The following is a 20691-nucleotide window of genomic DNA, read 5'->3' on the forward strand; positions in this document are numbered from 1 at the left end:
AGGGTCCCAACTTCCTCCCATAAGAAGACGTCAGTAGTGACTACCTCTCAGACTACTGAGCACCTTAAAACTGTGATCTGGACTTTCCCTCTCCGCTGGCTCTTAATTTTATATTTCCTTTGCTTGTTTGATGTTGAAAACAATTTTTGTTTTAAATAATGCTTAACTTCAAATAATTTTAAAGACTAGAAGATGCCCATATTCTTTGTCTTTAGAAATGTTTAGCATATTTGCTACATCATATTTTCCCTTCTTACATATACGTAAACACACATAAACAACACCAACCCTCTACTCACAAACACACACATATACCCATATCCCACACACATGCATACACACACATACACATACACACACACACACACATACACACACACACACACACATACCCCACACTCTTATGCAATTTTGTTCATCCTAGGAACTGCTTGAGAACATCTTGTAATATCATTCTTGTCCTTGTTTATCTGCTATCTGCTTAGTGTCCAGTGTTCAAACAAATAATCAATTTATTAAACAATTTGAAAGAAGAGTCATAATCAAATGTAATATCTCTTTAAAAAAAAAAGTAAGCTGGCCCAACAAACATGGTTTTGTGAACAGAAGTTAAATAGAAAAGACTCTTCAAGGATTCTGAAAAAACAAAACAAAACAAAACAAAACAAAAAAAAGCTTAAAGAAATAAACATGACAATGTGACAGTCAATCAACACAATCAGCACAAAGGATCCTTTGGAAAGGTACAATTCCTGTCTGACAAAGAAAGAGTACTGGCAGCTTGCTGGGGAGAGGACGAGGCTTGAAGAGGACACAATTTAAATGTTGTGACAGCTTAGTCAAAGGAGTGACTGGCTTCAGGCATTGGCACATTTTAACCCTTCTGTAACAGCTACAATTCTTTCACTGCAGAAACCCCAGAGCCAGCTTTTTGTATCTCTCAGTAACCCAGCCAGAAACAGAAGTCAAGTTTGAAGCATTGCTGGGTAGCTGTGGTCTGTCTTAATAGTCCTCCTTTATTTTCATTAGGAAAAACCTTGAGCCCTGTAGTGGTTTCCATGTGCCCCCCCCCAACACCTTCTGATAGGATAAGCAATTTCATGGTGAAGCGTGGTTGTGACAACAGTTTAGTCTGAAATTTTACTGAGTGAGAACTTCATGCTTAGCAGATGTTTCTGGTCATTTCTTTTTATCAAACCATTGCTTGTTGGAAGAGATAAGCCAATCAATTATAGACTTCACATTGCTACAACTGGGGATACTGTTTTGAAGCCGGTGGGTGGGAGGCGTTCCCATCATCTCCTCTTGTCTGGTCTTCCCTCTGTACCCCACCCCTTTGTCTAGGGGGATGGAAGGTAAAGAGGGACAATGGTGGCACTGGCCGAGGGATAGAGCGATTCTTCCTTCAGACAGGATTCATGTTGGGATGATGACTGTTTGAAGTGAAATCTGTGGCACTAAATTTAAAGCAGCATTAAATAAGGCCAGCCATGATTCATAATCACACCCTGTGTGAGGTGCTTAAGACCCGCAGCAATGCCAACAGGCTCTGTCTCCCTGCACATGAATTAGGCAGGTGCCTGCCATTTGGAAAAGAAAAAGTCTGTCTTGTAACATTAAGTCGCTAAGATATTATTTGTGTGCAAACAATTCCAACGGTGACATCCTTTAAGACAAATTTTGTCCTTAAGACAGCTTACTGTGAAGGAAAATGAAAATGTCACGCAGAATTTGGTTTTGAAGGCGTTGGAATGTCTCCTCTTTCGCCTTTGCTATTGGCTGCTCCTTTTCCTTGTGTGGCTTTTCTTTTAGAATTGGTAAAACCCTGTGATTGGGCTGCACTTGACTTGAAATAGCAGAGAGAAATAACTCGGTGTTGCCAAGTTAGGGAAATCAAGCAGCCAGGAACTGAACGCGAAGTGCTCACCGCTTCCCTGTCAGATTGACAGTTCTGACAGATGGCTACATGGGGTTAATTTGAATTTCTTGCCTTCTAAAAATCCTCAGGCAACTGCTCTCTTGGGTGCCTGTTTCTAGCTTTAAATCTTTGTCTCCAGTGAAACAGACAAAGTGGCTGCTCAGCTTTAAAAACAAGTAAATCTTCTTAAGCACTTCTGCCACCAGAGAGACTTCTGAAGGTTCATTATGTGCCGCAACCAGGGTCAAAATTCACACAACAGTGAGGGAGCGACCAAAATCTTTCTCAGAGGCTAATTCGGAGGTAAAGCCAAGAGGAACCAAGGGGCAAGATATGGTAAAAAAAAACAAGTACAAAACCCAGACCGTTAGAGTGTAGAAACAATAGTTTAAAAAAATTATTAAAAGGCTAGATTTTTTTCCCACTTCTGTGGTTAAAAAAAAAACTTGGGTTAAAATCTATTTCTGATAAGTTAAAAGGAATTGAAATCCAGTTCCTTCTGATTTTAAAGCCAATGGCTACAAATTTATCACTTTAAAAATTATCTATCTATCTATCTATCTATCTATCTATCTATCTATCTATCTACCTATCTATCTATCTCTCTATCTATCTACCTATCTACTTAGTGAGTGTGAGTTGGCTTTTAGTCTAGGCTCCACCCCACAGTTACCTGGCAATAGCCACATGTGCTGCCTGACTCATTATAAAGGGGCTGATTGCCCCCACCTTACTCTCTTTCTAACTAGCTCCCCCCCCTCTGTCCTCTCACCCCTTCTTCTCCATTCCCTCCCTCCCGCACTGCACTCCTCCACGTGCTCCTGGCTGGCCTCTACTCCTCTCCTCTCTCTGCCTTTCTCTGTCTCTACTCCCTCAATTCCCCTCCCCATGCCCAGAATAAACTTTAGTCTATACTATACCATTGTGTGGCTGGTACCTCAGAGGGGGAAGGGATACCTTAGCATGGGACTGTAGAGGCACCCCATTCCCTCATACCACATCGAACCTCCACCAAACATATCTCTGGTCTCTTATCTTTTTAGGGTTAGGGTTTGTCTTTCTACCTTGTGGTTCTCAGGGATCAAACTCAGGTCTTTTTTTTTTGGGCTCGATGCTAAGACCTGCTGAGACATTTCACTAATCTTCACCTTAATTCTTAATTAGTTTGCTGTTTTCATTTCATGTCAGAGTGAAAGGTGGGGAATTCACAAAGCTTCTCACAAAGATTCTCCCAGAATCTGAACTGACCACATGTCATTCAGTTCTGCACAGAGTGGCCAGTCATTGACCTGACTGTGTGGGTGCTGTGCTGCTCGGTCATTGGCCTTTCCAAATACTTTCTAGCTTGGTAAACTGGACCGAGAGAAACATGGTCGAGGCAATGATAAAGAGACAAAATAAGCATTCTTAGAAACTAGTGAAATGTCTGATCCATGCAAATATTTTCAGTGTGTTTTCCCAGAAATAATATATAGGGGCTTGCTGGATAACGGTTGGGCATACCTCTGTGTTCGGAAGACAGCTACTAAGTCTCTAGTTACGGAGCTCCATGTCAAAGAGTCCCCACTGGGATCCTTGGCAAATTAGTTCATTTTGTTTCTACAAAAATAACATTTCTATTTCAACATTATGGAGTTAGCCTAGAGAATTTAACTGATTGTATATGCAAGCCATGGTAACACTAATTCGTTGTCACAGATTGCATTCAATCACTTTGAAATTTTCTTTATTAACTAGAAGAATAACCAAGCGTGGGTTTACAGATGCTTCGCTCATCTCAAGTAACTGGGTGCTTCTGCTCTGCCAAGCACATTCAGAGACTAATGGAAATGACATTTGGATGGAAGTATGTATGGGACATACTGTAAAGTTAAGAAGAGAAAGTGACCAAATTCCAGGTGCTATATTATTCCACTTGTATGTAATAAAATGACATATGTATACAAAGAAACATGTATGACCAAGGATTTTGTTTTGTTTTGAATTTGTAGAAATTCTTCTGTTTCAGCCAGTAGATTACAGGTATGGGCCATCACATCTGGCTGGAAACAAAGTTGGAATGTCCCTGGGAGATTCCTTTAAATTTTTATTTATTATTATTCTATGGATGTTTTGCCTGTATGTTTGCCTGCACACCACACACATGCTTGATGCCTGTGGAGGCCAGAAGAAGGTGTTTGATGTCGTGGAGGTGAGGTTACAGGGAGTTATAAACAGCATGTTCTGGAAGGTCAGCCAGTACCTTCCAGGCCTTCTGAGGTCATACATATAAGTCTTTGGCATTCTCTGACCTCAGTGGTAGCAGCAGGTAGAATCAGAACCTAGAGAAGCCATTGGATTTCCAGGATGGCACCACTTAGATCTTCCTTACTGGTGATCTAGAATTGGAACAGGAAAGACCAATGAGCTGATGGTTTGGAGGTGGAAGACATGGGGTCAGAGATGGGGACCTTTATTAGAAAACCAGACAAGGAATGGAGGGTCCAAGGAAGATGAGTTCCTGTTTTGTCCCAGTTCTAAGATGGAGCTTTGCAAATCAGACTCTCCTTCTAGATCTTTGATGTGCATCTACATTTTCTTAAAACAAACTACCCACTGCCTACTCAGTTCGGTATGAATGGATTTCTCAGTGATTTGGACATCTTCACCGCAGATCAAGCGTTTCTTCCTTTGAGACATTAGACTGCTCTCTCTTAAATCCATGACATCATCACTTTTCCTTTAGTTGTTCAAACATACATACACACAGACACACACATACGAACACACAGATACACACAGACATACAGTTATACCCACATAGACACTCATATAGTTACATATGGATACACATATTGACACAAACAGATACACACAAGTATACACAGATACACAGACACAAACATACACACAGACACACATACACACAGATATACACACTTAGACACATAGATATAAACAGCTAAACACACAGACACACACAGATTCACACACACAGATACACAGATTCACACAGACACACAAATAAACACACACAGACACACAGAGTCACACATAGACACACAGAGATATAAACAGGTACATGTAGACACACACATATTTACACACATACAGGTACACACGCAGATTCATGAAAAGACACACACACACACGTATTCCTCAATATATAGTACATAATATAATACATACATTCAATGTCTCAGTCTGTATGTTACTTGTATGTAAACCTTGTAGTGTAGTTTTAGTGTTTGACTGTAACTTTGTGTTTTGTTTTTGTTTTTTAGTTAAAATATGAAAAAACCCACTCATTGAATAAAATATCACTCATCCTGGGTGTTCACGAATACCTAACTGACTACATCACTAATCGTCACCCACCATGTAAGTGTAGACATCAGAACAAGAAGCATATAGCCTATATCAGTGTAAAAATGATGGAAGACACAATCTTAGCCTATCGAGAAAAGGTATTTAAGGGAACTCAAATAGCAGGTTCTTCTTAAAATGTTTGTGTTATTTCTTAGGACTATTTAAAACAAGAATCTGTAACTTGGAATGTGCATTGATTTAAAGACTAGATAAGCTGAAGTAATGTTAGAATTTGATCTATGATATACTCAGTCTCTAGTACTATAACTCAGTTTGGGATACGTAATATGCTTATTAGGACAATTGATTTATTTCTGACAAATGGCGGGACGCTGCCCTGACATTTCCTCAAGGACCACAGCAGACTTTCTAAACCCTAATGAACAAATGTCTGTCATTTTAGCCAAAGGCTAAGTTCTTGAATTACTTTTGGTTTTCGTATATTTCATTTACAGTTTTAGTTCTATAACTGTGGTCTTTATTTCACACTAGAGAGGTACTCAGACATCACCTGGATTTGTCTTTATTGAAAAACAAAAACAAAACGTAACGGATGCATTATGGTAATTATAAAACAATTTCTCCTGCAGGCATTTTAATCAAACCAGCTGCATCCTAGCATGTGCATCCCTGGTATGTGAGCAAATGTGCTTTATTTTGTTTTCCCAGAATCTATATTATAGTTCATGTGATAAGAAGGATATCATGGTTAAATGTGCTGTGTGTGGGCTACAAACATTTTTGTATAATCATTGTCTACCTAAATTGTAAATATATGTCTACTTTTCAAACACAATCTCAAGAATAACACGGGATTATATATAATTTAAAGGTGGTGTGAGGGAGTCCCTTATTTGGAGAAGGATTTACCGCAATGGTGCAGCTTTCAATAAATTCAGTTGTAAGTTTCTTGGTTTAGGAGAGAAATGCGTAGATATGTGGAACATTTAAAAAAGAAAATACCTTCCCAATAACTATTTCTCCACAATGTTACATCTTAATGGTTTTATAAGTGCTAAATATTTTAATTATTAATTTATAATAAGATGCAGTACGTGTCTCAGTAAGAATAGAGCGTGTAGCTGGCTTTGTGCCGTGCTCACCGACAGTAAGCGACCCCCACATTGTCTGTTTCTCGCTATGATGCTGGAGACGGAGCGCAAGCCCTCTGTTCACAAGCCAGCTCTACTACTGTGCCGCATCCCTAACCCCATGTAGCCTGATTTTTGCCTTGGTTAATTTTGGCATTCTTCTATGATGGTTTTCATGTTGCCTTTAACCTCTCTTGTATGGTTCCCTTCTTTTCTTTTTTTAAACAGAAAACACTTCCTAAATTTTAGGACTGAAAAGGTTTCCTTTCCTCTAGGTGAAGTCATTCCTTTATCTAATATCTCTGCTCTCCTCAGTTATGAGCCCCTTTGGCTACAAAGATAGGATAAAGAAGGAACAAGATACAGGATAAGAAATAAAGGAAGAAAACCTCGGGAGTGAACTGGTTGAAGGCAAAGAGATTTTCAGGGGCCGGAGAAGGACTAAGTACTATGCATTCAGTGAAGGGACTAGAAACACTGAGAAGGGGACCAGTGAAGTAGCAAGATTATAAGACAACCGTCCAGTCACTCGTGCTGGTTAAGCCAAACAATTTCATGCCTGAGAGGCGAAAGTCTCATAGAGCATGGTAATACTGGGGTCTCTGTTCTCTTCTCATGCAAGAGAAAAAAGCAAGGCCTTGTACTAGAAAAATATTCTTGAGTTCCTATTTTCCCCCTAAACACAATTTTCTGGGACAGGAAACTACAAATGACATCAACTTCATGTTTCAATAACAAACCTAATTAAAATTATTTTAGAATCAAAATGAGATGCATCTTCATTTAGAAGCCAGATGCCTTATTAAATAGAATTCCCTCTGATGCCTGCCTTATATTAAGGGCAGATTTTAAACAAGAGCAGCTTCTGTGAGATAGGATTATACCCCTTGTGTGCCATGCAGGGTCCAAGACCCTGAGAATGCTACAGAACACTGTGGGTGTTTTGGGCGAGGCTGCCAAGGCTGCCGAGGCTGCTTAATGCTCTGCTCAGGCCTCTGCTTTCTTCCATTTTTCTCCCCCAGAGCCTTATGCTGTTAAGATTATAGCAGACTGATTGGTGAATCCGTCTTGTTCCTGCTATGGTGTTTAGAAAAATCCTCTCCTTGCCTTAATCAAAGCCATCAAAAATTTCTTTGGTGGATAATTTGCTTGTTTTTAAAAAATTTGCATCTTTGTCTGCTCCTCAATCTTTTTTCCCCCTTCTCTCTTCTCCTCCCCCTTCCCCTTCTCCTTTCCCCTTACTCTTTTCCCTTCCCCTTCTCTTTCCCCCTCCTCTTCTCCCTCCCCCTTGCCTCCCCTTCTTTCTCCCTTCCTCCTCCTCTTCTCTTTTTTCTCTAAAACCTTTTTTGAGTAGAGTTTCTCTGTGTAGCCCTCGTTGACCTAGAACTCTCTCTGTAGAGGAAGTTGGCCTTGAACTCAGAGATCCATCTGCCTTGGCCTCTCTAGTGCTGGGATCAAAGGAACTCAGCAATGTGACCCAGCTTTCCTCCTCATTCCTCTAGAAAGCTCCAGAATGACATAGAATAATCTTTACCGGAGATCTGAGGAGCAGTTTCCTCTGAGGAGCAGCTTCCTCTGCCCTGTCCAGCCACCTCTGGTGAAACTGTGGCGTTTGGTATCACCCCTCTGCCACACAGGCTGAATCCTGCTGGAAATTATTGATAATTGGAGAATTTTGGCCATAAAGGATGGCCGGGTAAGGTCAAGTTTATTTCGGAGCTCTGTGTATTAATCCTGGGGAGACCCGGAGGATGCTTGTCCCTCATTCCTCATCTCAGGGGCAGCTGTGTTCTGTCTGTATGCTGGCACTGCTGAGGAGTTCCTGACTTGCCAGATAGTGCATTGCACCTTGTTGGGTTGTTAAGCTGTGCTTTATTAGATTGTGCTGTTGCCCCCCCACGGCTTCCATTTATTGACTACAACTCTAATGGTAACACACAGAAACTTTCTATTCTGTTTCCTCTCTAACAAGCCCTGTATATCTGGAGGCAGCTGTTGGCTCCTCTTAGTCTTTTCTCCCAGGTCCTTTATGTGGGCTTCACACTGAGTCCTCGGACCCGCCTAATCAATAGGAAACTCCGATTCTCCTACAAGCAGAAAGTGACTCTCGCTAAGGTTCTCATTTTGATTTTTCTCCTTGTTTTGTCAGGACATTCTGAAAATAAAATTCTCCTTCAAGTATTTAAATATCTAGCTTTCTGTTTAAAAGACTTTCAAAGTTAACTCTTTGAAACACTTCGAGTTGCAAACAAGTATGTATGTCTCTATTATATTTTCTTAGTTAGGGTTTTTACTGCTGTGAACAGACACATTACTAATGAAAGTCTTATAAAGGACATTTAATTGGGGCTGGTTCAGTCCATTATCATCAAGGCAGGAACATGGCAGCATGCGGGCAGACATGGTACAGAAGGAGCTGAGAGTTCTACATCTTCATCTGAAAGCTTGTAGAAGAATACTGGCTTCCAGGCAGCTAGGATGAGAATCTTAAAGCCCACACCCACAGTGACATACCTACTCCAAAAGGGCCACACCTTTTAACCGTGCCACTCTCTGGGCTGAGCATATACAAACCATCACACGTGTTTTGAAACTCTGGATCCAGGTTTAATAAAGACCATTTGAAAAGGGAGCTGGGAAATGGATATCAAGGTGGGGAAAAGGTGGTTTCCATCAGGTCTGAGAGCCCCTCGATTTCCCATCTAGACAGTATTGAGGCCTGCTCCTTTTAATGTAACTGTTGCCATTTTGTATTCAGCCTCCATTTTGCTTGTGAGCAACATAAGGTAAAATTAAGTTCAGGTTCTCAGACTTCACTTTCCAGAAGTAATTACCCATAGCCGACACTGAAGAATGCTAATAACAAGCTGAAATGCTTCTATTCTGTTATCTCAGTGTTCTGAAAATTCCCTGGTCACCACCCGTCCACCATCCCTTACCTCACTCAGGACTCAGCTTAAAGGCTGGCTTATAATAAAATGCAGGACTGTCTCCCTACTTGCCTTTTAAATATTTGAACCTGAGTTTTCCTATTAAAAAACCTCCCTGCTTTCAGGACAGACTGGTACCACAATTAGGCTCCCAAGTCCTTCTTGAGGTCCTGAACGTTCAGTTTTGGTATGTGCATTCAATAAATTATTCTTGCTTAACTGAGATTGGTGTTCAGATGGTTTGTGTGGTGATTTCTGAACCCGGCAGACAGGAGTGAAAAGTCCAGAAGAGCCAGGTGTGAAAAGTGGTTAGGGAGTATTTCACCCCACTATCAGAGCATTCCTGGGAGCTTCTCTAAGGGAAACATGTTGGCTATAGCAAAGAGGCCTGGGAGAGGCTAAACCAATTTAGAATAACTCCTCAGCTCAGCTTATCATTGGGGGAGTGGTAGGGCGCAAGAATAAGAACCTTAAGCATGGTGCTCCGTGGGACTCAGCATGTATAGTGCTTTCTGGTGACTGATTCAGCGCAGGGTTGATAACAGAAGGCTGTTATACACTGGCTTCCTGGAAGGTTTGGGGATAACAACGCAACCCTGGAACTTAAAAGCCAGAAGATGGATTTAATTATGTGTAGTCTCATTTCCTTTATTTGTGGCTTATTCTTCTGACATGCGGAGGGAGAAATGCTATTAACACTTGGTGACTCTGTTGGTCCCTGACCTCTTGGGAAATCTGTCTCCATCCACAGCGTCCTTCTGAAACCTAACTTTGGATAGGTCCTTTTCTTTGAGTGACTGAAGTCCTAGGTTTACATTCAGATAGGAAGTCAGACACTGATTTTAAAAGGTTTTACAAAACATGGGAGATGACAAGAAAAAAAATCTTAAAATCATTCCGCCCTTCGGTAAGAATATGAAACATGTGCACAGTTTATTTGATCCACCCCCATGTCCTCTGACACACCCCAAGTTCACCTTCCAGCTTCATGTCCTCATCTTCTTCTCCTTTGTGGTCCAGAGTCCAGTTTGTACTACCTGTGCCTCTTCCTCAGCTGCCAATTGCTCTCAGCTAGGGTTGGGGCCTAGGTAGTCTCTAACAGAACCTACTGGATCTTGTTGAGGTCTTGTACACTACAATTCTGTGTGTTCTTGAGTGAAACAGCCCCATCATGTCTAGATGGTCTTCTTTTTCATGAGACCCCAGACATCTGGCTTTTAATACCCCCCTTCTGTGATACTCCCTGAGCCTTGAGAGAAAGAGTGGTATACAGACCCCAGTTGGAGATCTGAAAAGCCACCTACTTTCTTGACTTTCTGTTTGTGAGACATTGTCTAACTACAGTAAGAAGCATCAGACAGGAGGCGTGAGAGTTGCATTAACCTGTGGGTATCAGGATGTGTTTAGAAAGCAATGTGATGCTACTGCATACATTTGGCAAAATAACAGCAGTAAATTCTCTTATGGGGTATATAACCTCCCCAGCCGTTGGTTTTTGGCTAGGCTTTTACCAGGTATGCATTCCTTCCTGTGTAGAGGGTTTTAAATACAACCAGAACACGCTTTATTACCCCTGTAACATTCATGTCATATTGCATCAATGGGAATATCTTGCCAGGTGGGCTCTAACTGTAGCTGGAAGGATTTACAGGCAGATAAGACTGTTGACAGCTATTGTACAGATGGTTAAAGCTAATCCCTGACCAGTTCACAAATAAATGAGACTCAGACGATGGCTATTTTATTTGGCTTTGACAAGTTTTGGGGGGGTCACCCTAATCTACTTTTCTAAGTGCAGGCCTGGGCACCTCCCCATAGGTGTACCCCAGATACTTGCTGTTTCTCCTGGATGTGTGCTCATGGTTCCTCTCTCCTCATGGCGGCCTCCTCCTCCTCCTCTCCAGTTCTTCACAGGTCATGCAGAGGATACAGAGGACAACACCAGCTCAGGAGCAAGAAGGCCATGTTTTTTTTTTCCCCTGCTATCAGCCCCTCTTTATGAATAAAAGAATCAGAAGCCACTGTGGAGTCTTGAATCGAACACCAAAGGAAGACAAAAGCACAGAAAACTTCGGATCAGGTAATAGGGTTGGAAGTTGGTATTTTGGGTAAAAAATAGACAGATAAAGATAATAAGCACAATAAAGACCCTTTGGACTTTAAGTAAGACTATTTCACATAGCTCAAAAGGGATGGATCTTGAGGAAAGTGACAGCTATTATTAAGTTATGATTATGACAGTTATAATTATGTTAAACCTCCCTCTTGCCTTAATAAGTATTTTAGTTTGCTGTGTCTTTTTAGTACACAGGGTCTCAGAAAAAATTCCACAAGCCTTAAGAAAAGAATTAAAATGTCTTATAAAACAGAATGAAAACAGTGTCAGAGCATTTGAGGGAGAGCACTGGAAGTCATAAATCCGAATACGAAGACTTTTCCGATGTCTGAGAAACAGGAAAAGGAAAAAATAAGGAAGCAGACATTAGGAAAAAAAACTTAGAGATATTTATGAACAAAATTGTGGAGGAAGAAGGTGCAGGAGGAGGAAGGGGAAGCCGCCATGGGTTAGGTGAGAGCCATAAGAACATGGTTGATTGGAGTTAAGAGCAGCCCAGATGGAACACAGTAATAACTCAGAGTTATTGATAGGAAACTAGATTCTAATAGCAAAGAGGTAGTTATTCAACTAGCTCTTGTCCCATTTGTGGTTTTTTGTAAATGTAAATTCGGTGTGTGCCTTTTATCTAGAAACTAAAGGGCCAAAGGCAGGGTAGAAAACTCAGTTCTTTCTAGAACTTTCTACAACAGGCTTTTCCCTCCCATCAACCTGTACAGAGCCTTCTGGCACCAAGAAAGCAAGTTAACAGGGTAGAAGCTTCCAGCCTTCAGATGTGTGGTATTTTCAGCAAAGGAAAAAAATATCTAAAACAGAATAGGTTAGAGCCGTTGTGCTTAGTAGGTCTCAAGAACCTGATGTTAAGATCATATCATGGGAGAGGAAGAAGCTTTATAAAATGTTCAATAAACTTTATTAAATATCAGAAAACTTGCACATAAATAAAAATGTCACACATCCAAACTAACCAGATCTTAAAGAGAAAAAGATTTTAATGGAAATGACACTTTTGAATTTTGGACCTGAGAATATGAAACAGATTTGATCAATCAACAGTTTAGTTCGTTAACCAACAGCTTTCAGCATTCTTCTCGAGGAATAGAACAGCTTGCTTCAGGACAAAGACAATTAATGTCAAGTTGGAAATTATGCACCTGGCTGCCTGTGTTCAGCTGATTATGATGTGTGAAATTCTAAAACGCTGGTTTGTTGTCGAAGTGTTCAGAGCTGTGGTTGAGAACAGACCTTTGTGGCTGCATTTTTAACCACTCAGGCTCAAATGCCAAAGGTACCTGAAGAACAGAGGCAGAGAGAAAGGTAACATTCTAAAACAAAACAATTGTTCTAAAACAAAACAAAACAAAACAAAACACCCCCCACCCAAAAAAAAAAAAACAAAAAACAAAAAACAAAAAACAAAAACAAAAACAAAAAACCAAACCCAAGATTTCTCATCTTTGGATATAAATTATTATTATACTATTTTTTCCAAATTGACTCTGCCCTCAGAAGGTTCCAACTTAGGCAAATTCTGAGTGTTAAATAGTATTTAGTCCAGGATTTGACATTAGTGATTTATGAAAGGGTTGTGCCAAAGTTTTGAACTTTGGAGTGTTGGATGACAGTCTGGAATCCTTGACTCATGGCCCTGTAAACTCAGGGACAGACTCACAGGCCTTGTGCTGACATTTCTGTCTGCTCTACCTTCTGCCAGTTCATACACTAAGAGGGATTTGTTGTCTGTGCTTGTACTGTTCTGGGATTGGATTTGACTTAGTTTACTCTCTCTTGTTGCTGTTACAGATTGCTACAAACTCAGAGACCTCAAAGGACACACTATCACTGCAGTCTGTGGATGAGGGGCACAGCTTGGGCAGGTGCTCTGCTCCAGGTTTTATGAGCCTGCAGGAAAAAGGACACGTGGGCCTCATTGTTTCCTGAGGCCCAGAGTCCTCCTTCCAGTGTGACTGGTGTCAGATTCAGTGGCCAAGTTACCAGGGTAACTCTCAGCTTCCAGAGGATGGCCAAGTACAGCTCATGGGTGGCTTCTCGGAAAAAGCGCCGTGAGGGACTGTCTCTCCCCCCAAATAAGTCAAGACAATTGAAAGGCAAAACATTAGCACAGTAAAACCAAAAACAGCACCAGAAAGAACAATGGGAGAATGTTTCAGAACAATGTTCCAGAAAATTGATCCTTGTAAAGTCTTTCTATAAATGATAAAAAAATTCTAAAATCCAGGGGAAAAAAAGGATTAAATTCACTATAATGAACAGTATAAAAACCAAATGAACACAAAACCATAAACATGAGGTAAGGTGAAATTGGAAAAACATGAAACATATTAAGCCCACGTGATTCAATTTTAAATATCTAAAATATTCTACAAAGGGATGAACGAGAGGGTTGCAACTGTCATAGAAGTCAGTATATGTCAATAAAAAGACACTGAAAATGACCTGAATAGGTGAAGACACTTTGGCCATAATGACACAACCTCCGGCATTGTCAGTGATGGGGCTTGAACCCAGGGCCTTTCATGTGTCTGAAAAGCACTCTGTCACTAAGTTACATGTGCAGGTCTCATATTTTCACACACACACACACACATTATATATATACAGATATACACATATTATATATATACATACATATATACATATATACACATATACATATATACATGTATATGAACTGGACAAAGGTGGAATCTTGATAAACCAGGATTGGTGAGATGTGTTGTAGCATACATATATGTTACTTATAGCAGTGAATATTAATGGAAATTTTTTGACACTTTCAATATTTATGTTCATAAATATAAATTTTGGTCTTGCTATGTCCTCTTTATTAACTGTAGTGTGAATACCCAAGCATATGTACACATACATTCACATATATGAAATAAGCATATGTACAAAGATACCTCTGACAGCTTTGTGCATACTGAAGCAAGTGATCCAAATGTTCTTTAGAAGAGCGCTGGTTGCTGGTCTGTAAGGGAAGCTGAGGCTTTGGGTAGTTACTCTGAGGAGTGTTATGCTGGCTCCTGACTTGAGTAATGTAACTCAACTCCTCCTGCTCTATGGGGTGGGAAACATCATTATTATTCTCCTTTTACAAAGAGGAAACCTAGTAAGGCACCGAGAAGACGGCTAACTTGTTTCTAGTGGAGAAAGCAAATGGAACCCCAGGTTAATCCTGGCCCAGGTTTCCGTGGTCTCTCTCTCATGTTTATGGAATGTTAACATGTATAAAACCAATGGATGGAAGTCATGCTGAAGGCACAATACGGATATTGGAGACTACCTTGTAATATACATAGATGTTTCTAAGATATGTAGCATGTGATAAAACTATATGAGCTAATGAACCACATTACCATTTTTGTGGAAAAGGAATATATTGATAAATCCATAGAAACACATGATTTTATAGATACAGACACTCCGCCCCCTCCTGAATGTAAGGAGGGAAAAGGGAACTGAGTGAGTGTCTTAGAGTCGAGGAGGAGGAGGAGGAGGAGGAGGAGGAGGAGGAGGAGGAGGAAGAGGAGGAGGAGGAGGAGGAGGAGGAGGATTTTGTTCTTCATTTTGCAAGTTTTAAATTTTGTGTTAGGCACATATGCTTTCTATCAAATGAAATAAGTTGAAAAGCAAGAAGTGGTATAGCTGTGTCCAGGGAAAGAGGAGCCTGGTTTGTGTTGTGCATTTTTGTGAGTCATTAACTTCCGCTTAATAAGGACAGTTTATATTTTAAAAATTTAACACAGCTCATAAATAAGCGAGATGACTTCCAAAAAGGGAGAGAAACACACAGACCAGCAAAGAGGCGTCACCTAGAGTGTATAAAGGGAGTGGACCGCTGCTAAGAAAAAGAAAAATAAGCCAACAGAAAAATAAGCAGACATGAAGAGACAGTTCACATAAGAGGAATGTAGCAGACAGACAGACACACAATTGACCAACTGTATAAATAACGCAGGCAGTGAATTCATGTGAGATATGTCATTTCAAAGTTCTAGTTTAAAAGTCTCGTGGAAAGAATATGAGGATAGGAAAAATAGTAAATATCACACATAAAGTGGTGGTGGGTTCAAAGCTCTTGTTTACCCCCAAATAGGGTTTCTCTGTGTAGCTCTAGCCATCCTGGAACTCACCCTGCAAACTAGGCTCAGAACTCAGAGATTGGCCTGTCTTTGCCTCCCAAAGTGTTGGGACTAAAGATCTACACACAAAGTTTACTGTGTTATGTTTTAAAACAAAAAAAAAAAAAAATATATGGAATGTGCCAGCCAGTGTAAGTGATATCTGTATCCCCAGGGACTGTGAAGTCGGCAGGGCTGCCATAGCTGTTCTGGTGGTTGCATTAGTGTTGACTGTCTATTGCAAACTCCCGAAATTTCTATTATTGGACAAATGATATCTAAACTATGGGACATTCATAGAATGAACAATTGTAGTGCAGGTAAGTGGATACACTGGGTTCACATGGCTTAAAGCAGAAACACACAGTGAGCAGAGATGGAGGATGAGCCACGCGAAACCAGCACTTTCTGCTCATGCGCACACACAGGTAAAGTACAAGAATGTGAGAGAAGGAGCCACTAGCTCAAGGACAGAGAGCTCTTTGAAGGATGGAAGGAGGGTTTAACCAACGATGAATAAAATTGACTTCAATGCTGTGGAAAATACTTTATTCTGAAAAGAACCAACTATTTAAAGTGACTATGACAATGTATTAATGCTAGTTAAGTGCGTGTGGTCCAAGAAAAGCTAAACTCCATGGGCTTTTCTGTTTGTCTGTCTGTCTGTATATCATGTATGTATGTATGTTTGTATGTATATATGTATGTATCATCTATGTATGTATGTTTGTATGTATATATTTATCATCGGTTTATCATTTATGTATGTATGCATTATCTATCTTCTGTCTATCTATCTATCTACCCATCCATCTGTGTATTTGTTCACATACACATTTAAGACTTTCTATTACTGTTCCTTACCCTAGCCATCATTTTATTTTTAAAAAATGTCATGAATGTTTCTGTTTTTTGTTACCACCTGATCAAGGGCACAGTGGAAAAGCAGTGTTCACTCTGTGTCCTGGGGCTGGACAGGCTGTGTCTTGGTTTTAAGCAGCATTCCCAGAGAATGTGCTAATAACACTCTTTGAAGGGCTGTCCTGATTTCTGTCTCCATACTTTAGTAGCTTACAAAGAGATGCCCCTTTGTGCCCATAGACTGAATAGAAACCTTCCTCCCTTCTGGTGGAACGCACTACAGTTTCCGTTCATTAATGAGATACCAGAAAGCAGCAGGAGAGTGTTCAGTGGGGACAATAGGGGACCCCCAGTGTTCCTGGAATAGGTCACATGTCTATCCTGTGACTTCTGGGTCTCCCACTGTGGGTGGTGTTTCTGATCTGATTGGCATCCTAGCCCGTGAGTTTTAAATGGCTAGCATCTTCACAGTTATTAACTTGCTGTGACTTTGCTTGAGATTGGTTGGAAAAATCCAGGGCTTTTGAATGACATGGAAAATATCTTCTGTTTAGGAGAATGCCTGTTGTGTGTCTGGTTGTCAGTAAGGTTGACATTCTTTAAGAAAGATAAGGCCCCCTGGGCATCATCTTTCCAGCTTAGAGTGAAAGAAATCTACACAGTCACGTGAGCAATGAAAGCAAAGCTTGAAGCCTGAAATTTCTATTGTTGAAACAGCACGTCCCCAGGACACGGCTTTGTGGCTGAAAGGTTCATCTGGCTTCTGTGACTGTGGAATGCAGAAGTAGATCTCAGCTCGAGTGAAGGAGACCATGAAGTGTGATTTGTGCTGTAAACTCTTGGAGCAAAGAGTGAGTGCAGGCAGTTTAGCAGCTCTGGGCACAGGCTTTGGATGGACTGGACAGTGCCCTGTGTTCTCTGTGCTGACCAGAAAGCCTGGGTAGTCAGGTTGGCTTCCTACAAAGCATTCAGGCACATGCCCATGATGGCTTACACAGGAAAACCTGAGCTGAAAATATGTTTACCCTAGCTGGCATTGCTGGGGAGTGAGGATTTCTCTATATAAGCAAAACTTAGATATAGTTTTGATACTGTTTGTGACTCTACCTTCTATAATAAACATACCCAGAACATCTTACTGTTTTCTTGATTCTTTCATCACTATTAATGTTTAGCCAGGATGTCTCATTTCTCTCTATGGTTTAATTTCATTCTTCCAAGACTTCATCACGGAAGAGCCATCAGAAGACATCAACACACACAAAGGAAAACATCAGCCACCGTGCTTCTTTCTCCTCGTGCAACGATTCCTGCAAGTACAGGTTTGCAGACACATTTAAAGTAGATAGGAACACAAGATTCCCTTTTCTCGTCTGCACTTCTCTCTTAGGGATTCTAATAGTTTTGAAATTAATTATTCTATTCATTTACATTTCAAATTATCTCCCACTTCCCAGTTACCCCTCCATAAGACCCTCATCCCACAACCTCCTTCTCTTCCCTCCCCTTTGCCTCTGTGAGGGTGCTCCCCTACCCACCCTCCCTCTCCCACTCCACCCCTCCAGCATTCCACGACACTGGCGCATTGAACCTTGACAGGACCAACAGCCTCCCCTCCCACTGATGTCAGACAAGGCCATTCTTGGCTACCTATGTATCTGGGGCTATGGATCTCCCTGTATGCTCCTTAGTTGGTGGTCTAGTCCCTTGGAGCACTGGGTGGTCCCGCCAGCTGACATTGTTCTTCCTATAGGGTTGCAGTTCCCCTCAGCCCCTCCAGTCCTTCTGCTAGCCTTCCTATCAGAGTTCCTGAGCTCAGTCTAATGGTTGGCTCCAAGCATCCACATTTGTATTGGTCAGGAGCAGCCATAGCAGGTTCCTGTCAGCAAGTGCCACTTGGCAAGGGCAACAGTGTGGGCTTTGGTGTCTGCAGACAGAATGGATCCCCAGGTGTGGCAGTCCCCAGATGGCCCTTCCTTCAGTCTCTGTTTCATTTTGTCCCTGTTCTTCTCTAATAAAGTTTTAATATCAGTAGAACCACATCTGATTTTTTTTTCCTTTTTTTGAGACTGGATTTCTCTGATCAGCCCTGGCTGTCCTGGAACTTACTCTGTAGACCAGACTGGCCTGGAACTCAGAGATCTACCTGTCTCTGCCTCCCAATGCTGGGATTAAGGGCAAGTGCCACCACTTCCCAGTTTACATCTGAATAATTTTAACATATGTACTTATTGAAAAGAGGTTTACCATCCATTCCATATGCAGCCACCAAACACAGTCACTATTGCTGATGCCAAGAAGTGCTTGCTGACAGGAGCCTGATATGGATGTCTCCTGAGAGGTTCTGCCAGAGCCTTACTGATACAGATTAAGATGCTTGCAGCTAACTATCAGACTGAGCATGGGGACCCTAATGGAGGAGTTAGGGGAAGGACTGAAGGAGCTGAAGGGGTTTGCAAACCCATAGGAAGAACAATAATATCAACCAACCAGACCCCCCAGAGCTCCCAGGGACTAAACCACCAACCAAAGAGTACACATGGAGGGACCCATGGCTCCAACTGCATGTGTAGTAGAGGATGGCATTGTCTGGCATCAATAGGAGGAGAAGCCCTTGGTCTTGTGAAGGCTTGTTTCCCCAGTGTATTGAGGTGGGAGTGGGTGGGAGGGGGAGCATCCTCATGGAAGGGGGGTGGAAATGGGAGGGGGGAACCTGGAAAGGGGATAACATTTGAAATGTAAATACACAAACTATTTAATAAAAAAGATTTAAAAAAAAAAAAAAAGAAAAGAGGTTTATGTCTGTCCTCTATCTTGGTGTCCTTCTGCCTCAGACTCGAACGTTTAGAGACTACAAGTGTATGCCACAAGACATCTTTTGGGAATTTTATTTTATTTTATTTTTATTTTTGCTCATTTAGAAACTTTATTTCCCTTCCACCTTTCCCCCCTTTCCTCGGGTGCCTGCTGAGCAGCTCAGGACCACTCAAAGGTGGCTCCAACCCACTCAGTGGCTGGCTGCGCACTCCGGTCTTCTGTGGGGAACTGCTGGATGGGCACAGAGGGCACCTGCTCACCCTCAGACCCGTCAGCCACTTCAGGCTGAGCAGCAGTGAACTCAGGAGCTGGTGCGGTCCATTCACCCTGGGATTCCTCCTTGGTCACAGCCTTCTCAGCAGCAGCCTGTTCCTCCTTCTCAATCTCTTCTGGGTCTCTGTAGAGGTAAAGATCAGGCATAACCTCCCATGGGTGCTCACGGGAAATAGTACCTCGCATGAGGAGTACCTCCTGGGCCAGCATCCACCACATCAGTCCCACTGAGTGAAGTCCCTTGTTGTTGCATGGGATGGCAATGTCCACGTCGCGCAGGGGAGAATCTGTGCTACACAAAGCAATGGTGGGCGGGTTGACATAAGAGGCTCTGTGAAGGGCTGGTGGTCAGCCCTGGGATCAGTCACCACTAGAAGCCGTGGCTCCCTGAAGGCCGCTTGGATCTGGTTAGTGAAGGTCCCAGGTATGAAGCTGCCAGCAACTGGAGTGGCTCCTGTGGCAGCAGCAAACTTCAGCACAGCTCGCTGGCCAGTGTTCCTGGAGGAGATGACGCTGACGTCAGCAGGGTTCTCAAGGGCAACAATAGCGCGAGCTGCGAGCAGCAGCTTCTCCCGGGTCCTCTTCAGACTTATGATGTAGATACCGTCACTTTTCCTTCTGTAGATGTACTGCTCCATCTGAAAGTCAAGGTTGGTGCCACCTAAGTGGGCTCCTGCAGCAAGGAATTCGAGGACATCCTTCTCCTTCATCTGCAGGACGCCAAGGGCTCCGGACATTGTGTAAATTTCCCTTTTAAGTTACGACGGAAACCAAGAACAACGCCGTACGGACCCGTCCTCGGGTAGGGCGGAAAGGGGGATTTTATTTTTGAGACCGGACCTTGCTATGTAGCACAGGTTGCTCTTAAGCTTGTGATCTTCTGCCTTTTTCCCCTGTGTGTTGGGATCACAGGTATGTGGCACCATGCCCTGCTAACATACCATGTAAAATAATAATGTTATGCCATTAAGTGGGTGCCTATTAGTTTATATTTTAACGTTTAAACAATATTTTAATTTTGTTGAAGAGCTAGATTATGCTAAACATTCTTGTATTACAAACATTTTGAATGTATGTGTTTCAATGCATGTGCATGTATGTTTATGTGTGTTTCTGATTAAGAAGATATTTATGATAGACTGTTAATATGGAATTTATATTCATTTCCCAAGCTTTATATACACTCTGTCTA

General features: G+C 41.7%; 1 pseudogene across 1 annotated transcript; it reads right to left on the reverse strand.

Moving 5' to 3' along the window:
* Nucleotides 1-19385: 19385 nt before the first annotated feature.
* On the reverse strand, nucleotides 19386-20236 carry LOC308427376 (small ribosomal subunit protein uS2-like; annotated as a pseudogene). Its single transcript has one exon. The product of its transcript is annotated as a small ribosomal subunit protein uS2-like (transcript).
* Between the last annotated feature and the right edge of the window lie 455 nt (nucleotides 20237-20691).

The sequence above is a fragment of the Micromys minutus genome, assembly GCF_963924665.1.
Source record: "Micromys minutus genome assembly, chromosome: 11".
Lineage (NCBI taxonomy): Eukaryota > Metazoa > Chordata > Mammalia > Rodentia > Muridae > Micromys > Micromys minutus.